Source organism: Mus musculus, chromosome 1, assembly GCF_000001635.26.
Source record: "Mus musculus strain C57BL/6J chromosome 1, GRCm38.p6 C57BL/6J".
In the NCBI taxonomy this organism is placed as follows: Eukaryota; Metazoa; Chordata; class Mammalia; order Rodentia; family Muridae; genus Mus; species Mus musculus.
The window spans coordinates 57,787,816-57,808,655 of NC_000067.6; the positions used below are offsets into that span (position 1 = coordinate 57,787,816).

Here is a 20,840-nt window from a genome sequence, read left to right on the forward strand (position 1 = left end):
GGGCAAGGACTCTGTCACTGAGTCACACACACACACACACACACACACACACACACACACACACACACCTTCACTCTCCCTAGCTCTAAACACCTGGAGTCTGTTTCTTTCTCCAAGAGACTTCAGCATGAGAATTTTGTTAGTTTTTAAAATAAAAAATCTAGTATGATGATCCCACATTTACTTTGTTGTCAAAGAGGATACAACAAGGGGATGTCTTAGCCCAGCACATTAGTGGCGCTCACCGTTGGTCTGTTTATTACACATTACAGAATCTCTTTTATGAGCGAAACAAGACTGGTTTAGAATTGGTTTTAGGTTACATTACTTTTTCTTCTTTTTAAAAAAAAAAAAGACTGAAAATTGCTTCTTAGCACATTATTCATCTCATTTCTATAGAAACATGTTCTTAAAACAAATCATTGAAGTGACAGGAAATTACTCCTTACGTGTCTCTCCAGCATGTTGTCATGTTCACACCTCCTAGAAGAGATAGTACTGAGCTGAGACATGTCCAGACAGTAAGCTGGCACCTACAGACATGCTCCATGACAGTATCAGTGGCATGACTATGACAGAGACTGTGTTGATGGCACAGTGTCAACTATGGATGTGTTTACTCCAAGCAGAATAGTCTGTTTTATTTGCAAAGTCTTTCCTGTTTCTTCCTTTTGCAAATAATAATAGTACTAACAATAATAGTTATATGTGGGCCTTTTGGATCAATGTCAAATACCTCTCCAATAACACACAGTGCTTTCATTACTACTTTGTAGAATTTATGCACAAAATGCTTTTTATATGTTTTCCCCTTCACCTTGTACTAGATGTAGAAAAGAGTACAAGGTTAGTAGTCACAAGAAACTCAAATTCATGTAGTCAAGGCACAAATCTTGTCTCGTTAAAAGAGTAATATTTATGTTAATGTTTTTGAAGCATCCTCACACATTTTCTCATGTGAAAAAATATGGAAACATACGTACATATTTGTTCACTTTAGGAGGTACAGAAATGGACACAAATAGGTTAAAACACAGCTAACATTTTACCAGCTGGAGATGGTCACTGTTGAAGTTTGGTGTTTGCTTTCCTGATACACATTTTGTGGTGGTTGTAAGAATCCATGGTGTGTGTGTGTGTGTGTGTGTGTGTGTGTGTTCTCAACAAGCCTCAATAAAGACACAGAAGTTAGTGCTGAAGAAACAGTGTAGAATAGTAATTAAAAGTGCTTTGAATCCTAAGGGTGTAACTCAAGAGTTCCTGAGTTGAGTCCCTAGTAATGCCCCCAACCCTGGAGTGTTCCAGTTCTGACACCTTGAGGTTCTAGTCCTAGCTATACTAATTATTATTATGTAGTGACTGCAGTTCCAAAACTCTCTAAGTTTCCTTGTCCACTTCCATGAAATGGGCTGGCCATAGTGTATATTCATTATTAGAATTAATAAGAGCATGGCGTTTGGTCTACAGCCTGTGCCACATGTGTGTGAGCTATAGTTACTAGATGAGTTCTTTTTCCTGCTTTATTCACTCAAATTCTAGGGTCAAAAATTTCCTTGTCAGAACATATTTGAAAACACTTAGAATGACTGCATAAATTTCAATATATGAATACACTTAGATAGTATCATTTCCCTAAAGTTTGCTCATTTCTAGTTCTGTGCCACCCTAAAGAACACCACAGTTTATATCCCATACTTTTTTTTTGTATGTGTATAGACAACAGATTCAAAGATGAATCTACTTCTTTTTTTTTTTTACGTATTTTCCTCAATTACATTTCCAATGCTATCCCAAAAGTCCCCCACACCCCCCCCCGACTCCTCTACCCACCCATTCCCATTTTTTGGCCCCGGCATTCCCCTGTACTGGGGCATATAAAGTTTGCCTGACCAATGGGCCTCTCTTTCCAATCTACTTCTAATGGCATTTTTATTGAAAGAGAAGAGATTTCAGATTTTTTTAAATGTTTACCAACGTGCTAGATTAAATGCTGTGTGTTCTTCACAGCAGAGTTTCCCTTCTGCCCTTGCACAGCCCCTTTGAGGGAGGTCTGTCACCCCTAATTTTCAGAGGAAGAAGGTCTGAGGGCAGACAGGCTGCTTGCCCGGAGTCACAGATAGGTAGTGGAAGTACAGGCAGCTGTCTGGTTTGGAAGCACAAGCCTTTTCTATTCTGCCATGCACTCATTCCTGTCTCTTGGAGGCCAGCAGAATGAATAGTCACTATTGTGCTTTCTACAAAATGTCACTGGGTGCCACGTAAAAGATAGGACACTTGGCTGGAACTCTTGGCTTGCTCGATGGCAGTTCCTCTTGTGTGCGGATGTTCTTATATGTCTTATAATGGAGCCTCATTAAAATAAGGCGTTAAGTCAAGGGAAAGCAGCATTGATATGATTACTTGATGAAAGCATTGCATGTGTAGAAGACGTCTATTTAGTCAATACAACAGAAAGCTTCTTTGTTTTTTGTTGTACGGACAAGGTCGGAATCACTAATCTGCCCGGGAGTCAGAGTGCTTCACGTAAATCAGCTAAGGAATTAAGCAGTAAGAACACTTAAAATAAATTGATACTGTCAAAAGAAATTGCACGTTTCTCTTCTTGCTTGTTTGGTATTGATTAGCTTTAGCCATAGGATGGTACTCACTGAAGGAATGTTGATAATACTCTGAGTATCAGTACAGGTATGGGGGAAACTTGAAGTATATTGGGGTATACCCCCGCCAAAGGACTATTTGTGAGCTGCCAAGTTGTCTTTAAAAAGTCGGCTTTGGGAACATTTATCTTGGCAGCTTTCAGATCTGACTCACAGCATGCAGTGTGGCAGCCAATCTTGTAGGAAAAGCATATAATTAATATGACGAAGAAGGCACAGGTATTGCCAGTCAATACCTTACATTGCTCCCTAACAAAGGGGCAATTGAAGTTACTTTTTAATAAGGTGATCGTGGTTTGTCATTCCGTAGATTCTAATTCCTAGGAAAGGCGATCAAGAAATAAATACTGGTTATAATCTTGCATATATAAGAGGTGCTTTGCTGTAGCTTTTACAGCCAGTTACTGTCTAGTCGGGACAGCTAGCTTTGGCTTTTGAATTCTCGAGGTGCGCCATCTCTTGAGCTCACTCACTTCTGTCTTGTGATTGTGCTGCTTTCCTCCAGTCACTCTCATGCTTGAAAGGGAGAAGCCTTAGCTTCAGCGTCCCAGTAAGCAGGAAAGTTTCAGGTCCTGACAGAACTTCTTTACCAACTTGAACTATTGATAATGTCTCCATCCGCATGGAGGTGTTATGGGTGGGAAGTGCCCAACCAGTCAACCTTTAGTTCTTTTCTAAAGATTGGACCTGTTACTTAGTCTACCAGACAAAGAGCTATCCTTCCATGTGCCCCAGATCCTTGACTCTCCAGTGGGGATAATGGGGATTGCAAAGTCACAGATCATTTGAAGGATCAAATATATTGAACGAATCATTTGGCTAACTCAGAAGTTCTTTCCTGCTTTGTTTTCTTAGTCACTAGAGGAGCTAATTTAAAATATTTTCAGATGAACAGTGGCTATATTCATAAACAAGTACCTTTCCTAGGTCTAACCCCACAGGCATTTCTGATTCTTTGCTACCTTATTAGATGATACTGCCACAGGTATTTTCTCTCCTCTGAAACCCCCAATTGCCTAGCTTAGAATCTCTCAAAAGTTGGATGCTCATTCCTGAAGCACAAATCCTTAGAGGATGGAGAGTTAAATTTGAGATTGAGGCTTAAAGAGCAGTCTTTAGAACACTTTAAAGTCCTTTGTAAAGGTAGACATTTAAGCTACATCTGTCATCACAGAACTCAGGAGGCAGAGTCAGTAAGATCACTCATGAGTTAGAGGCCAGCCAGGCTTAAATAGGAAGTTCTAGCACAGCCAAGCCTATATAGCGAGACTCTGTCTCAAATCTAAAACATAGGTATTTGGATTTACTATGCTGTCCTGAAATAGAAGCAAAGATGACATATTTGATATGCATTTTAGCTTTCAATATAAAAGCTGATAAGATGACATTGTAGAATATAATTGTGCTGCTGGAGAGCAGGAAAGATAAGGAGAAGTTAGGAAGCTTGATACCAGGAAAAGTGACCTATGGGCCATCAATCCCCCCCACACCCGTCCTCCCCTCATCCTCTTTATGTCAGGATCAGAAACCCCACCTATCTTCTTCCTCTGCCTTTATCTCCCTGTAATAGAGGGAATGGCCAGGATGGGAACACTCTTGATTGGGCTATATGGTAGGGTGTTTATGAAGATGTCTACAGATAATTAATGGTTGAAATGGGGGGGAGGGTCCTTAGGGGTGGGAGTCGAGTACTAGATATTTTAAACAAATCCCTTTGACCTGAGTGAGCTGACCCAAGGCCCATTGGGCTCAGACCTTGCTGAACATGCTTGGTGACACCTAAACCTGCGCGCTGTTCTCATTTTGGAACTGTGTCTGGCTTTTGCTTTTCCTTCCGCACAGGAAACTATCATGAAATTCCTTCCTTTGCTTTGGTGCCAAAGCTTCATCTCATCCATTTCTTCAGCAGCCATTTCCTGAGTGTCTGCACTGTACTGGGCCTGGTTAAAGGCCAGGGAAAAAGCAGATGTTGGAAAAGAAGCCTGCATACTTCCGTAGAATGTAAGATGTAACTCAGAGTTGAGAAAAGGGAGGGGTGACATTTGTAACTTTTTCCCTTGCTGTACAGTCTACAATAAATTATACTACATAAAATTCTTTAACAGTATTCATTAATGTAGCTGATCCCATTAGGATGGAAATCCTTTCTTTTCTTCTCTTTTTTTCTTTTCTTTTACTGTGACTCAGGAAGCATCCACAGTACACAATTCCAGTGTAGCAGAAGACTTTGGACAGCCCTTGGGAATGAGCCAAAATGGGATTTGACTCGTGTAGCAAGCTCATCATGGTTTTGATATATTTCATTTCTACACGTCAACAAATACCTGGATATTAAAGCCAGTTAAATCAATATTTCTTGAGCCGGGCGTGGTGGCGTACACCTTTAATCCCAGCACACGGGAGGCAGAGGCAGACGGATTTCTGAGTTTGAGGCCAGCCTGCTCTACAGAGTGAGTTCCAGGACAGCCAGGACTATACAGAGAAACCCTGTCTTGAAAAACCAAAAAAAAAAAAAAAAAATCAATATTTCTTGCTGTAGTTAACAGCAGCACACATTCAAAGGAAACACACCCCCAACCACCATACTTTGTTGGATATAAATATACGTATATATGTATGGTATATTATATCATAAGCCTAGCTGAGCAACCTGTCTTCTGGTAGATAGGATGATAATATCAACATATATTTTTAAAGGAATGTCAGAGAAGTGTAGTTTTTGTTTCTTACGTCTCATTTAAGCAATCACATAACTCATTTTGCTCACACTGATTGTAAGAAAAGACACAGTGAAGCCTTGAATTATAGGAGCTGTGATTTCTTTCTCTACCCTTCTCCAACTTCTGTCCCAACCTGAGGACTTCTTCCCTGTGTTTTTACCTTATAAACTTGAATTTGTTCACAATACCATATGTGTATATGATGTATGTTGATATATTCCCCTCACTATTATTTTTCTTCCCCTCTCCACAAACCACTTTTAGCAGAAAAAATCTCCTTCCTACTTTTATGTCTAATTGTATGTGCCCCACCGAGTTTAATTTAGGGTTGCTTGTGGGTCTTTTCACTTGAGCCAGGGTAACTTACCTACTGTGGTACAACCAAGGGATAGGATCCCCACATTCCAGCAGCCATTAATGGCCTAAGTTTCCTTAAGAAAGTGTGGCGCCTCATAAATTCCCTTTAATCCATAATAGATGCTGGTGGGCCAGGCTTGTGAGGCCTTATGAAGGCAGCCACTGCTACTGAGGGTTCTTGTGTGCAAGGGCCACGTCATGTCGAGAAGAAGGGTTCTCAGTGTAGTGAGTTGGTCTGGTGCTTATATTCAAATGCTAAATTTTGTACTCCAAGATTTGGTTGCTCTAGGATGAGGGGAGTTCCTAACATATACCAGCTTTTGGGGTGTAAACTTTGCCCCCCAAGTCACCCTTGATGGTTAATAAAGATACCTACAGCCTGTAGCTGGACAGAAGAGTGTAGGGGGAGGCTGGAGGTCCTGGACTTGGAGGTCTCAGGAGAGACGACAAGGGACCCCAAGACAAGGAGAAGGAGGAGGAAGCCACCGTGGGGTATGTGGATCAGTGCACGGCCATGAGGACCAGCCTGTTGGAGTTGGAGTGGCCTAGGAAAAACATGGCAAGTGTTACCTCAGGAATCATCACAGGGAAGGAGACAGAAGAGCTTAGAGGGTTGATATCTGCCCAGCTCTAGTGCTTTAAGGCTTATTATAAATATAAAGGCATTATGTCTTTTCTTTGTGGACTAAATGATCTAAGGTGGAGTAGAAGCTACCAAATAACATTTACTGCATTTCCCAGCAGTCCTTCTTGTCTTCAAACACTTAGCATTCTTTTCACCCTCTCTTCCACCATGTTCGCTGAGCCTTGGAGGGGACAATGCAGTTGTTGGCTGTTCTTAGTGCTTTGACCAACGCTGAGTTTCTGCGTTAGCTGCCACCCAGTACAAACAGAAGCTTCTCCAAAACCGAGGTTTTGTAGCTGGTTCAGTGGACTATAGAGCCTTGGCCTGTAGGAATCATGTGGTTATAATGGGAAGGGATGTGGGATAGTGAGGTGTTAAAGCCTTGCTTTCTCTTCTGGAATTTTTAACTCCTGGAGAGTGTCTGTCTGATTCACAGCCTTTCTATGAACAGTTGGCCCAAGAAATCAGTCTGCAGATACTAACATACTGCTTTATCATTTGTTATCAGGAGTCTGTCATCCATGTGCCCCATGGCATGCATATTATTCTCATTGTACAGGTGTGTGCAAGATGAGCTATTGAGTAATTTTTCAAAGGGCATCAAGATCAGAACGGGACAACCTAGGATTTGAACTCCAGTGTGCTTGATTCTAAAGCCTTTTCATTTTTTACTGCATGAGATTGTTGTTAATAATAAATGAGGCTGAAAAAAGTTTTTTTTCAAATCGTTAAAATAATACACAATCATAATAGAAAGTTTAGAAAGCCAATTATAGAGAAGAAAACAATTACCTATAATCCTGCACCCTAGGGATAACCGCTACCAAATTTCATCTTTTTCTTTTCTCTTCCGGGCTTAAGAAAGCTATAATTTATATGTCTAAATGAGTCCTGTAGCAATGTTGTCTTTGAGGCTGACACATGACCATATTGCTCTTGCATTAGATAAAGCCCCTTTCAGAGTCTGGTAGGAGTTAAAGCCTCTATGTACGGTTACCAGGCATGAGAATAGAAACTACAAAGGTGGTGTATCTATTCCTCATATCCTAGCAAAACAATATGTGACATGTGCGACCATTTTCTGCCTTCTAAACGTCTGTACTGCAGCTATTTACCATCCCACAAGGAATACCACCTTGCTGTGTCAAAGAACCATAAATATCTTGTGCCAAGTTCGGTTGTGGTGGGGGATTGGATTTACCAAAATGCAGCTCTTCATGTCAAATATTGATGGATATTTTGGGATATGTTTAAAAAGCCTTTATTAAAAATTAAATCTATAAATGTTTAATATCTTATTTGACAACTCATTTATTACATTGTCAACACAACAGTGTTTGCCTTTGGTGGTACATAAAGAAAATCAGAAAATTGCTTTTGTCAAAACTTTGAAAAGCATATTTTGAAATCAATTCCTATTTAATGGAGGTATTACAGTCACTGAGTTATTCCCCTCCAAGGGGTTCTTATGAAAGCAAATGGATCTAAGTGTGACGAACTGATCTGTAAATAAAGTTGGTAGCGTCTTATCTTGAAGTAAATGTTTCCCAAAGACACCTCTCTCTCTCTCTCTCTCTCTCTCTCTCTCTCACACACACACACACACACACACACAGAGAGAGAGAGAGAGAGAGAGAAAGTTACCACTGGTATGCTTGAAGTCTAGAAGCCCTAGAAACTCCACACCGTGGGTCCTCACCTGACTTGTGACCCAGACATCTCACTAAATGGCTGTTTCCTGCTTTAGTTTTTAACAGATGCTCTGATCTACTCCATCAGCCTAATCACCTTATCCACCAACTGCTGGACACCTGGGACCCTGGGTTTCTTCAGATTGGTCTTGATTCTCTGGGGCCACCACCAGGGTTCAGGATAGAGCAGGATAGACATGCATGCCTGCTCTCTGGGCTGATTATGAAATGTGTCTTGTGTTTTATGTTAATGACCTTGGCACTGTCCTGACATTGTTCATGCCACTAAAGTGTTATCTTCTCTCTTAGGAGCTGGATTGTTGGGAGAAAAGATTGAAAGAAAGAGTTGTAGATTAAGGTCTCAGGATGTCCAGGTCAATCTTCTCACGTAAATATGGAACCCAGAGATGTTAGGGGAGAGGAGAAGTACCCGGAGAAGTGGTGTCATAGCCAGGCACGCCGTATCATTTCATTTTTCAAAAAAGTTATTAAAAGTATTTTCATGCAATTCTGATTATGGTTCACCTTCTCCAACTCTCCCCAGATCTACCCCACTTCTATCTAACTTCTATCTTTCTCTTTCTCATCAAAATGCAGCTAGGCATCTATAACAACAACCACAACAATAACAGACTAATAGATACAATTAAAATGGACAAAACAAACAACTGGGAAAAAGAGAGCCAAAGAAAAAGCACACACACACAAACCCTCTTAAAACAAAATTGCAAACCTATAATGCATAAGCAAATATATAAGGGAAAAGAATTGACCAGACAAAGCACCGCGAGACAAAAAGCTTTCAAAGATACGTTTGAGCTTGTTTTGTGCTGGCTTCTGAGCGTGGGGCTTGCCCTTAAGTATGGCTCGCATACCTACTGAGACTCTGTTGGAGAAAACTAATTTTTCATTTGTGAGTGACTAACAGTTGGAGATAGCTTCTGGGTAAGGGGTGGGGGGCGTGTGTCTACCTCCTCTGGAAGCGCTGAGACTGAAGGACTCTAGCAGGCCTGAGCATGGCAAACATGGTGCCAATGGGTTTTGTCTTTTATCCTTTCCATGCTTGCTAAAACCCATTAGATTACAGTCCTAAAGCTAGCTGTCAAGGTCTATTCCCTTATTTGGCAACTTCCTTTTTCTGAGGCTGACACCAAGGTCCAGGTATCAATATATTGAATTCCAGCAATCAAAAGCCCCTTTTGGCTACCCTAATTAAGATGTCCAATTAAAACTAAACACCTCATCCTAACACAAGGTTTCTTCTTGTACCTTTATAAACCACCATCTTCCTCTGGGCCACATCTGCCACCCCTCTACCCACAGGGCAAACCCCCTTCCCCCTCTCTCTTGTTCCTTTCTTTTTCTCCCTCATCCTCTTTCTTCTGTCTTTGTCTTTTATTCCCTGCCCTTTGTCCCTCTGGGACAAATAAATGTCCTTTGGGTTAAGAACTTGGTCTTGGTGTGTCCTAGGCCAACACTGGTCCTTTTGGGGACTCTATCTAGTTTAGAGCTATGCATGCTGGCACAGTCTGTGTGAGCACATCAGTCATCTTGTATCTAGAAGGCCTTGCTTCCTTGGTGTCCCCCATCCCCACTGGCTCTCACCATCTTTCTGTCTCCTCTTCCACACAGAGACCTGAAAGGAGGGATTTGGTGATGATATCCCATTTAAGACACGGTGTCTCAAGGTCTGTTATTCTCTGCACCACATTGTCCAGGTCTCTGTATTTGTCCCCATCTCCAGCAGGAAGAAGCTTTTCTGATGGTGGCTGAGCAGGATACTTACTGACCTATGAGTGTAGCAGAATGTCATTGGGAGTCATTGCTACATCTCTTGAGCAGAACAGTAGCAGTTGGTTTTCCCCTGGGTCTATGGCCTATCTAGTCTCAGGTTCTGGGACACCTGAGCAGTGTCAGGTGTGGGTTCTATCTCATGGACTGGGTCTTGCATGCCAGTCAGATAGTGGTCGGTTACTCACACAGCTCTTGAGTCAGGATTCTACCAGCGTATTTTACAGGCAGGTCGTCATTATAGATCGCAGGGACTGTAGCTCAGTTGATGTTTACCTTTCTCCTCTGGAAGAGTGCTTCCTGTACCATGAACACGAGTCAGTAGGGGGGTGAAGGCTCCAGGTGAGTACCAGCTTGCCTTTTCCATGTTTAGTGAGTTATGTAGATGTTATCTTCAGCAATAATGTTTTACCATCAGACTATTGGTTGCTTCTGGGGAGCAACCAATAGTCTTGGCAATAGCCTGGGTTGTTTTGGGGTTCCATGTGGCCTCTGTGGCCACGACTTAACTAGATATAACCCATTCCCAGCAGTCGAGGTTTCATTTGGTGTTAAGGGATGTCTAGTTCAAGCTTTGTCTCCCCTGTTATTCAGCGATTCTATTTTAGATTTCTTTCACATATGTATACATTTTAAGCATCTTCTACTGTATTAGGCTTTCATGCAATCCCTCCTTAGTCTTAGTAGTCCCTCCCATAGTCTCTTCATTACCCCACCCACGTTTTATCATTTCAAGCACCTCCCTCCTTCTCATCCCTCCTTCTTGTTCTCCAGGGAGTGAGACAAAGGACTCTCTCTGGATAGAGGGAGACAAGTACGGCCCAAAGGAAAATGGCAGTTTATAAAGTTTATAAAGGTGGCCTTATGACAGTGGGATCTGTGACCTAAGCATGTGAAACTCCACAGTGTTCTGAGGATCACATACAACACTGGGATTACTAATAAACACAGAAATGGGGTGGTGTGTGAATGAGTGGCTAGTTGATTTATAACCTTGGCACACGTCTCTGTGCATAAGTAGTAACTGGCTGAGTGGTAAGTTCTGTCGTTACACAATATAGGCTAAGTCTGGTAGAAGATAATATTATTCAACAGAAACAATAGCAAACACTTATTTTTTAATAAGTTAGGCAAATACTATGTGACCACGTTTTGTCACTGTTAGACTCCCAGTCTACCAGATTCTAGTATGGTTTCAGTAGTCTGACCATTTGATCCTTCTGTGTCTTGTTTATTGGTCTCTGTCAAATGCCAATGATGTCAGTGCCTCCCTTGGAGTACTAACATGGCTAGTATGTGGGGACAACTCTGAAACAATTCCAGGAGCTTTCTAAATTCATAATAAATGCCAGCTATTGTTGTTAAATGTCACCATTACATGCTAGGTGTGTTGAATGCATTGCACGCCTTGCTTATCATGCAGCGAAACACTTGGTGAGAAAGCTATTATTATTCCCAGTTTACTGCTGAGTAAACACACTCGAATTACTCTGCCTACCCAAGGTTGAATTAAGTCATGTGTGAGTACCAACTCATTATCTGCCAGACTCAAGATTCTGAGATACAGAGCAAGTATAATGGGTAATGGGTGAGGATGTTACCAATGGAGACCAATCAGTCTGACCCTCCAAATTAATTTTCTTCCTAGGAGACTCCAGAACCCAGGCTGCTTTCAGGAACATCTCTGTGGATTCCCAGGTAAGTAGAGATGGTCCCCTCTTTCTCTATGACTTCTTTCTGTCTTTGTGGATGATGCTTCCCTTCATTTGCATCTGACTCCTGGAGAGCTTTGATGGACAGGAGGTTCTCATCTGCCTCTTAAAGTTTCAGGTTAGAGTTGGCACTAAAGTATGAGGACTGAGGCTATTCAGTTGGGGACATGTGGCCAAGGGATCTGAGCCACTTCTGTTCCACCCACATTCCCCTTCCCATCTATATCACCCTTCCCACCCACATCTCCCTTCCAAACTACATCAGTGTTTCCATGGTTATTGTTAGAATAGCGTCATGTAAGATACTTTGGAGTACCACAAAAAGAAAAAAGAAACCAAAGTCTATTATAGCCATCCTTGTAAATTGAAAGGGAATTAAGAGTTAAGAGCACGAGGCTCTAGGGCCATACTGCCTGGCTTTCCACTGTGGTAGTGACAGCCCTTGTACTGCTGTTGAAGACAACCTCCAATGAGTCTGGAGGTCGGACTCTCAGTTGTAGTTCCCGGTCAGCGTGGAATGGGAGCAGAAGGCCAAGTCAGCCAGCCTGGCCTTGCTTCCAGCCTCCGGCTGCTTAATAATGGCGTGGTCTTATTTCTCATTCTTCTGAGCCTCAGTTTGCTCCTCTCCAGTATATGGATAGTCTGTAACCACACCACTCTGAACATCCCTGATCTCATCCGAGATATGATAATCACAGTCATCTTCAGAGGTGTTGGCTAGCTCAAGGTCATCAATGTAAAGGAAGCCCATGTCCAATAAAATGATAAATGTTGCCAGGTATGGTGGTGCATGTCCTTAATCTCAGTCCTTCAGAGGAGGCAGAGGCAGATGGATGGATCTCTTGTGAGTTCAAGACCAGCCAAGGCCACAATGTGAGACCCCACCTCAAACAAACCAACAAGCAAAAACAACAAAAAGTTAACTGTTCGGCAGTTACTCATGTGTGAATGATTATGTCAGAAGTCTTTGTAGACAGAAAGCATATTGCATCAGGTTCCATACATTCTCTGAGATTCCCCAATAGTCTATCTTCCAGATGGAAAAGGTTTTTGGTCTTGAAATTAAAAAGAAAAAAGAAAAAAAATCACAACTTCCAAATTGACACAGTCCAGCGCGAAGCAACCCTAGGTGCCTCCTAACTTTCCATTAGTGTTTAAACTTGGTTCTTTTTCCATAAACTAGGAACTTCAGGAAGATGACTGTCACTCTGAAAAGAGTCATTGACTCTAGGGGGTGTTGGTCATAATCCATGCATGTGTTGGGATGTTTGACTTCCTTGTGTTTGAGTCACCATGAAAGTACTTTATAGTTGCTGAAAGAATTATTATAATAAAAACGAGATGGACTATTTCTGTGTCCACACGTATGTACTCGTATGTGAGAGCATGAGAAGTCCATGAACACAAACTCCCCGCCCTTCCCCCTCTGTATAGTTGTCTTCTGCTTATGAAACTGAAGAGTTATAAAGTAAATTCTGGCAGCCTTCTCCTCACCAGACAAGCAAGGACACTGTCGATTCCTGTTTCCTTGGAAAGAACAGCAGATAATCAGAAACTCTGATTATTCTGCTGGAAGGCAACAGCTTGATGGAAAGATGTACCAATTGAAAACAATTCTGATCATATTTTTGTCAGGAGGATGAGATGCCTCCAGCTGTCTGCCACTAATCATATTAGAGGCGGGAAGCCAGAGAGCTTTGGCCTGAAAAGATTGCTCTAATCGCGTGTTGGAACACTACTTCTCCTGACTGTTTACCCCAGAACGGTGACATTAGACATCCCTTCTGTAACAGGTCTTGCCAGTTCGTAGTTGTCTATAACATATGCCACAGGAGTACACTTAAGGAATTTTCTAATTACCACTCAAAAGCTCTGCTTTCTATCTTTTTATGCCGGTACAGCAGGCATGGCTGATTGAAGTGATTTCTCTCCTAGCATAATCCCATTGCCAGAGGTTACAAAAAAGATGGGAAGATGGGAAATGAAACCCACAATAACTGAAGAGATGTCCGAACTCAATTAGGAAGGGGCCTTTCCCATGTGGACACATGAGCCATCTAAATCCATTTTAATTGTGAGCTGGGGTACTTTTCTGGTCATGTTTATATTGGAGACAAGTGCCAAAGCTGGATTTAGACCAGAGTTCCAGATCTTCAAGCCCTAATGACTAATTTGGGTACCCATTGAATCCCTTAATTCATTTCTTAATTAGTTCTCCCAGAATCAGAGGGTTGCTTAGTTACGATCATCGTCACAATTTTCTCATAAATCAGAATAAAAGTATGTAGATTTCCCTCCCTAGGTTCACATACTATTCCCTGATCTTGAAGGTCTATTGTTATCAAAATCACAATAACAATGTCAACAGCAATAAAACTGACATTTTGTAAGGTAATCGTGCATAGCAAGCAGTGTAAGGTTCAAAGAGGTGTGGCTTTTAAAGATGTTATTTCTTGCATATGAATGCTTTGCCTGCGCGCTGTGTACCCATGTGTACATTGCCCTGGGAGGCCAAAGGAAGGTGTTGGGCTCCCTGGAGCTACAGACATTTATGAGAGGTCATGTGTGTGGGTGCTGGGAACTGAACTCTGAGACGTCTCACCAGCCTCAAGTCACAGATGTGGGATCTTACCTTCTCTGACTGTGCCTCAGTTTCTTCTTATCTGACGGGAGGAATAGCAGTACCTGCAGGTAAAGTATAGGCATGTATGTGAATAGTGTGTGTTAAGCTGCTGGCACTGGGAGAATGTGAGTTGCTGTTTATCATCAAGAGACAGTGACACACCGGTAAGCACAGATTGTCGGTGCTACACTGATAGCTCCCATTTCTGCAGTCATACACTCCATAATAATCAAAACACTGAAGACTTGGAAGTTGGACTTAATCCTTTTAAGATTAATCTTTTCTTATTTGTGATTACATTCCTTAATTTGGCTACAGAAGTAACCATATTTTTAAAAATTTTACAGACTTGATTTGTGTTAAGTTGAAACTCCTTTGATGCAGAATTGCTTTAAATTTTGAAAGAACCTTTTCTTCTTTCAGTACATGTAATATTGGCTCTATCAAAAAGAAAAAATACTCTTATGTAAAAATGTGTGAGTGTTGGGGGGGGGAGACTGATTTAGGGGGAAGCAGCCTCAATAAATCTGTGGAGAATCACAGACTTAAGAGAGTAAGTTAAGATGTAGCTAGTACCTTGGCTTTTATTTGGCCAATGTGCAGGAATTAAAGTCTGCAGAAAGATAAATCTAGAAATTAAATGACCTTTCTTCAAAGCTGTATAAGAACTAGTTAATATTAAAATTGGTTGACAAGAGAGACATTGGAATTAATTTCCTTTAGAATTTCACTTAGGATCTTTGAAACTAACTCCCTCTTTACCCCCACCCCCACCCCCACCCCTGCTCCCAGGTGCTCAATGTATGTGTGTGTGTGTGTGTGTGTGTGTGTGTTTGTGTATGTGTGTGTGTTTGTGTGTCTGTGTTCTAGTGAAGTATATATTCAAGTGCATGTGTTAAAAGTGTGGTCATATGTTGAGATACTGTATAGAAATGGAAGAACTAACAACAGCTATAAAATGAAATAATGCTATCACATGGAAATAGAACTACATTTATGTGAAGTATAGAAATAGAAAAAAGAACTAAGTTGTTACTCAAGTATGCATACATCAGTGCTAAAACTCTAAAGAAAAACCCAAATAAAACCATTCAGATGTATGCTACATACTTGTCATCCTAGCAGAGCTAGACAAACCCTGGGGCTCATTGGTCAGCTGCCTAGTTGATTTGCTGAGCTCTGGGTCAATTAGAGACCCTGCCTCAGAAACAAAGCAAAAAAGGTGGAGGGTGTCTTCTCTAATAAGGCATCGATGTTGATGTGATTAAGTAGTAATGGCTTTCAGATGCTGGGGCGCGGGGGTTCCCTAGTTTGAAGCTTCTCAAGGGGGAGTTTAATTGATTCAGCTCTGATTGATTGGCCTCGATTTAACCTGCCCGCCTCAGCTGAGGGACATTGTCATGCCGTGTGAATGCAATGCTTGGAGTTCTCACCTGGTACATCTTAGCCATCTTATGAAATTTCAGGATACCCATGATCTTCGTCCTTCAAGTGGTACTGGTGCTACATGGCTGCTAGTGGCTCAGCTTTCCTTAGGGAACATCAGTAATGAATAGTAAAATAATAAACACAGATACATTGGGAATGTTGCTTTTAGATAAGTTACAGCATCCCGTAACTGAGTCTGGGCTTCTCATTCTCTTTCTGATGTGGACACTGGGTTTCAAATCGCTCTCACTAGTTTCTAGAATGATCCTGGGATGAGATTCGGAACTTCCTGGATGTGGGTTGCCATCTCTAAAGTTTGCCTTTACTTCCACATCAAAATTCTCACTTACCTCTTGTGAAGAAGGAGGCATTGGCCCAGATTTTACATTCCTAATGGAGGTGCTTTCCTCGACAAAGAGCCTGGCTTACCCTAAAACTTTTGCCAAAGGCAAAGAAGATAACATAGACGCATAGAGACTTTATATCACAGGTCACCGCTCCATGACCTTGACTGTCTTCTCTTGTGAACTATGAAAAACTCCTCATCACTCCTAGGCAGAGGTCTACTGTGTGCAGCCATTCCTCGAATCACCCGAGGACTCAGTACCTAGCACCTGTTATGCCAGGGCTCAAGCAATCACTTGTACTGTATCAAGAATGGAGGTTCTGAAAGTGGACACATGTCAGAAAAATATGTATATTTTCCAAACAAGTCAAATGTTTCCAAATATTTTCCTAAACAGTATCTTACATTGATTTGGTGTGTGGGGGCATTCAGTTTTAACATTTAAGAGCACCAAAATTTGTTGTTTCTAAGTATGTATACATATTTAAAAAAAGCCAAATTCTATATTGTTCGTCTTTCTATCAACAGAAATGTTTTTCCTGAGAAAGCATTCCATCAAAGAAGCAGATGAGGCCAAATACTCCTCCAGTTTCAATTTTCTAGAGGTTAGAGCTATAATGTCATCCCTAGTCCATACTTCATAGCCAGCTCTTTCCATACATTATCAAGACAGAGTCTCACACTGGTTATAAGAATGGTTTATTTGGCAGTTTTAAGAACCGAGTCTTGAAAGGCTGAACACCTGTGGGAATCTGGCTGCCAGAGGTTTGCAGGTGTTCTGACTAATGCTTTGAGAGACCAGCACTAGCAATAACTTGCAGTTTTTCAGGTCTGTGATGGAAAGATTCTGCACCCTGGGTCTCTAATCCTTGGTATTTGGAGGTTACTTAAGAGGGAAATGAAAGGGGAGGGATAGAGCATTCTCAGAGGTTAACCTTTGAACTCCGGGCCAGCCACAGTCAGTAGCAAAGGCACCTTGGTGGTTTTGCTCAAACCCTGAGCTTTCTTGCCTGTAGAAGCTGACAGAATGCCAATATAAGGCCGACTGGCATTCCTTGTTACTGAGGGGGGAAAAAAAGCTCAAAGGAATGTTCTTTTTTCCTTTCAAAGAAGTATCTACAAATTAACATTTTGGGGCATAAAAATAGTTTATGAAGCTTGCAAATTTTTCTGAAAATAAAAATTTGAAGAGCACTCTGGACATTTGTGGCTTAGTCAGAATAGTCACAAAAGGAGGAGATGTGTAGCCCTGTCCTGTAGGGCTAGCTCCGATTATCAGCTGCCGGTCTCCTTCCTTCCCTATGGTAGGACACAGCATATCCAGCTATCCGGAGACAGACTAGCGACTGACATTGTGTCTGTTTCATTCTGGGTCCTCCCAGCGCTGTGCCCACCATCTGGAATACAAGAATACTTCGTCACTATGTTCATCCGTGTGAAGGAATATATTCGGGTCAGCCCATCTGTGATCTGTGTGTTGGAGATCTGTTTATAGGGATAGATGATGCTGAACCACATTAACTCTGGAGTTAGGAGCCAACTTGGGTAAATTGAGATCATCCAATGTGTGGATCCCAATGATGAAGAAACAAGTAACCAAGTGGGTAACATGGTAGCCACAGCTAGTGGGCTGTAAAAGACCGGAAGGAGGTCCCGGCTGAGTAACACGTGTGCAAGGCGATCTTCTTTGCTTCATGCCTTCTCTCCCAGGGCCAGGCATCTTCAGGGTGTGCGCCACTGGTCACACAAAACCAGTGACCAAATGAGGGCCGTTCTGCATACATTTATCATTAAAGCCCACAGAAGGAGCACGTGAGGGTGCGTGCCCTGCTGACTGCGGGTCAGAGAGTTCTTTCTGTATCTCAGGGACAGAAGGTTCAATAAAGATTCAAGTATGGAGACTACTTCACCCTCCAAGTGTGCCAAACTGTGTCAGCCAGAAAACTGCTCCTTAGGGGATACGATTTCCTCCTTTCCCTAAATTAAAAAAATGAACTGTGGACTCTAAAACAATACATGTTATTATCATAGAGAGAGCAAAGAGTAAATAAAGACACTTGCTTAATGAAATAACAGTTCATTTTAACTTAATGGAAGTCATTTTTTTCTGTGCTTCGTTATGGAAATAGGCCACAGTCGGTTTTTCTGCCATTCTTCATAACCTTGTATTATGCTTCCTGTTTATGCTCCTAAGAGCTGTCTTTAAAGAGCCTTAAGGGACATCCTTTAATACTTTCCCTTTAACATAATTATTCATCTATATCACACCCCCTTAGAATGTTTGAGGATTCGGAGATATAGAAAGTTCTTAATGAGATGTGGTTAATGATCTGTGCAAGGTATCACCTGGCTTAGCTAACATAAATTATATTTAATTAGTCATTCTACAGAAGAACACACCTCAGAATAGATTGAGTGCCTAAAACACAGTTTGCTTTTTATGTTTAGTAGTCATAAATAAGATTCTCTTTACAATTTTTATTATGTATCTTTATGTGTATGGGCATTTTGCCTGCATGTGTGTCTGTGCACCACATGTGCGCGGTGCCTGCAGAGGCCAAAACGGTGTCAGATGCCCTGGGACTGGAGTTACAATTGGTTACCAGTGCTCTTAACCACCAAGCCATCTCAGCCCCACAAATAAGTTTCTATGGGTACTATTTTGGGATTTTAAGGGCTTGTTTGGGAGCTGGGGTGACAGGCAGTGGAGTAATTTGCCTTATAATCATGAAAAGTTGAATTTAATCCTGAAAACCCAAATAAAACAGCCAGGTGTGTGGTTCGTGCTTGACTTAGTGGACAGGCAAAGCCTGAGGCTCATTGGTCAATAAGCCCATTTGCTGAACTCCAGGCCAAATAGAGACTCTGTCTCAAAAAAGAGAAAAAAAGAAAAGGAGGATGCCGGAGTAGTGACAGCCAAGTTTGGCCCATTGCTTCCGTGCACACAGGAACTGTACACATGCCCCCCACCCCCGCACATATATTCCCCCTTCCACATACACAAAACTTGTGTGTAGTAACAAAGTCTGTTCTTGAGAACTTAAGTAATTGGCTGTGGATGTGTCCCTGGAGTGCGTAAGGCCCCAGCTCAGTCTCCAGTATCGCCTGCACACAAGCCAGAGCAAAGGGAGAGATAATAACACGAAGAGATTTGTCCTGTTCAGATGCTTCTAGCAAAATATCCACAAGGAGCAGGAGAATTGTTCTTTCTCATCTGTGGCTTGCAAACTGATCAACTAATGACAGTCCATATGTCGCACTTTCTCTGTCCTTGCTTAAAGTATGCTCTCCTTTTTCACCTGTAACCCTGTGGCAGAGGGGCCCGAAACACTCCTGCTGGGTTCTTTCACAGTTCACTCACCCTATGAACCTTTCAGACCAGACTTGTTTCTTCACTTCCCAGAAAGAACCTTGAGCATACATTACCCGTTTGCAGATGGCAGCTTTGAGTCCTGCGCCATGGCTGCCTGACTCATCACCCATGTGATGAAAACGTCACAAGGGTGGTCTTTTATGGTTCACTCCTGTGGGCTCTCTCTCTCTCTCTCTCTCTCTCAATCTCTCTCAACTCCTCTCTCTCTCTCAATCTCTCTCTCTCAATCTTTCTCTCCCTCTCCCTCTCCCTCTCCCTCCCTCCCTCTCTCTCTCTCTCTCTCTCTCTCTCTCTCTCTCTCTCTCTGTGTGTTGTGGAATTTTCTTTTCTTTGGCTTTCTCTGCTGTAGATCTTCTCTCCCCCGCCCTCCCCTTCTCTCCCTTTCTCTTCTTTCCCCTCCTCTTCTCTCCCCTCCCTTTTCCTCTCCTCTTCCCTGTTCCTCCCTGGGTCTCCTATTTTGGTATAATCTTTAGGTTGGTTCTCATTTTTTGATTACTTAGTTTCCTGGGGTTTTTCTACCCATCCTGTCTCCTGAGTCTCTCTGTTGCTCCCTGTCCCCAGTGTCACCTGAGTCTCTCTGCTGTTCTCTGTCCCCAATGTCACCTGGGTCTGTCTGTTGCTCCCTGTCCACAGTGTCACCTGGGTCTGTTGCTCTCTGTCCCCAGTGTCACCTGGGTCTGTTGCTCCCTGTCTCCAGTGTCACCTGGGTGTCACCTAGGTCTCTCTGTGTCACCTGGGTCTGTCTGTTGCCCCCCTGTCCCCAGTGTCACCCCCCCCCCCGTCTTACTAAACAAGAAAGCCTGTTTCCTGGGGTGCTGCTGCTGGCTCCCCAGCCCACTCCTTCCCTGGATGAGGCCCTCTTTCCCACAGCATTCAGAGGTGTGTGCTGTACCCCCTCAGAGTGCTCACAGGCAGCGACGCAGCCCTTCCCCCACTTAGGACCCCTCCCCCCAGAGGCACTGCTTTGTGTGAGTGAGAAGACAGCTATGGGAAGCAGGCTCTGACAGCCACCACAGGATACACATTTAGCGTACAGTGCCTACGAGTACTTAAATTGCACACGGTATTTTTATGGGAACAGAAATAAATGGGGTTCTCTCAAGAAGCTACACTTGAACTCTTGCTCCACCTCTTCCGCTTGAGTCATTCTATCCAAGTAGAGGTTTCCTTTTATCATGCATTTCGCTTTTGTGAAAAAAAAATATATAATCTGTTCTCTGGTAAAATTATGAATCAGAGTTGCAGCATCATTGTTAAAAATAAGAATTCCTCCTGTGGCTGTAAACTGTTCAGCTCTGGTGCTGAGTGGCGCTGACTTTTCTTGGGTGTTTGCATGTAGGCCTTTGTGTCCATGGCTGATTTGAGTCCATTACAGCTGCCTTAACGTATGACCGCAGTTCATGCCCGTGCAGCAGGCCTGTGGCTGGACACTATTGATATTGTCCTGCTTTACAGACGCTGGTACGTGCGGAAGCATAGGCTTAAGTGGCCTGTGTAGGATCATTTAGCCTGAACTC

The 20,840-nt window shown here is 42.4% G+C and overlaps 1 protein-coding gene across 12 annotated transcripts in view; it reads left to right on the forward strand.

The window, feature by feature from the left end:
* Spats2l (spermatogenesis associated, serine-rich 2-like) overlaps window positions 1-20,840 on the forward strand; it is a 174,297-nt gene that overhangs the window by 13,714 nt on the left and 139,743 nt on the right. For all 12 annotated transcript variants that reach the window (XM_017322123.2, XM_006496210.4, XM_006496217.4 and 9 more), the window contains exon 2: window positions 11,490-11,539. The gene's annotated coding sequence lies outside the window, so the exon portion shown is untranslated. The remainder of the gene's footprint in view (window positions 1-11,489; window positions 11,540-20,840) is intronic.